Consider the following 1,720-nt stretch of genomic DNA (forward strand, 5'->3'; position numbering starts at 1 on the left):
CAGGTAAGTGGTACAGCCGGATTAGAGTCCGGTCCTTCTAACTCCCAGGCCTGTGTTCTACTCACTGGACCACACTGCTTCTCATGCTGTTGACATTTGAATCTGCAAGTGACCGACCCAGCCGGATTAGCCTGATTAGTTAAACCCGAGGGTCCTGAACTGCTGAAATGTAAAACCGTGATGATTTCTGAGACAGCTCTGGAGAAACGGGGCAGATCCCAATTTTAAATTGCTCTTCTTGCTCGGATAGATATGCAGTGAATACTTTTGTGCTGATGGAAGATCCTGGGTGGGTGTGATGCGTATTAACTCGTAGGCCCTGAATCGGCTAATGAAAAGGCAAGGAATGCTTTCAGAGGAGCTGAAACGGGCAGAAATAATGACCCTTTCTTACCCCTCAGCCACTGAAGCAGTTTGACCCTTGCCTCAGGCTTATCAGAAGGGAGAGACAAGGATCAGGTGATATCTGATACCACACCTGAGATCTCAAACCGGGGCTGTGTCCCGGGACGTAAGGTGGAAGAGCTCTTGCTTGGGTGGGGAAGGTCACGGTGCTGGAGGAAAGTGGAGCCCTGATGTGCCAAGACCAGGCTGTGAAAGTGGTCAGTCCATCCTGGACACGGGAGGCTTCTTAGTAGAGGTTTATAAGTAGGCTGCAGTGCTCAGTAGAAAATCGCTGGTCCCAGAAGATGTGACCTATTATCGTCTAATAGCCAGAAATAAGTAGCTGACATATTAGAGAAATGGAATTTCAAGACTCCGAGCTTAGGAGAACGAGCCCTGAGAAGAAGCTATTTAGGGGGCGGCAGGACACAAGCCGACATTGGAAACGGGCGGGTCAGAGTCCTGCCATTTGGTCAGGCTGTGGTTTGCAAGGATGGGATTAAAATGCTGATAGTGGAGGGACTGAAGGAGGTTATGATTTCCACTTTTGAGATGCTTAAGGAGCAAGAGCAGTTGAAAAATCTGCGGGAACTGAGGAAAAGTATAAGGGGGTATAGAGAGGGAGAATAGAAAGGGGAACTTCCAGGTCCTGGGCAGCAGGATTATTATTATGATTATTCAGTGGTATTTTTTCGAGCACTTACTATGTGTGGAGCACTGCAGCAAGCCCTTGGGAGAGTAATAATACTAATAATAATGATGGTATTTATTAAGCACTTACTATGTGTCAAGCACTGTACTAAGTCCTGGGGTGGATACAAGCAAATTGGGTTGGACAGAGTCCGTGTCCCATGTGGAGGGACTTCTAGACTGTGAGCCCGTTGTTGGGTAGGCACCGTCTCTATATGTTGCCGACTTGTACTTCCCAAGCGCGTGGCTCAGTGGAAAAAGCCCAGGCTTGGATGTCACAGGTCATGGGTTCTAATCCCGGCTCTGCCACTTGTCAGCTGTGTGACTTTGGGCAAGTCGCTTAACTTCTCTGGGCCTCAGTTCCCTCATCTGTAAAATGGGGATGAAGACTGTGAGCCCCCCGTGGGACAACCTGATCACCTTGTATCCTCCCCAGCGCTTAGAACAGTGCTTTGCATATAGTAAGCATTTAACATGCCATTATTATTATTATTATTATTATTATTACAGTGCACACAGTAAGCGCTCAATAAATTATTATTATTAATATTAATAAATGCGATTGAATGAATGAATGAATGAATGTGGAGCTCACAGTCTTGATCCCTGTTTTGCAGATGAGGTAACTGAGGCCCAGAGAAGTTGA

The sequence above is a fragment of the Tachyglossus aculeatus genome, chromosome 17, assembly GCF_015852505.1.
Source record: "Tachyglossus aculeatus isolate mTacAcu1 chromosome 17, mTacAcu1.pri, whole genome shotgun sequence".
NCBI lineage: Eukaryota > Metazoa > Chordata > Mammalia > Monotremata > Tachyglossidae > Tachyglossus > Tachyglossus aculeatus.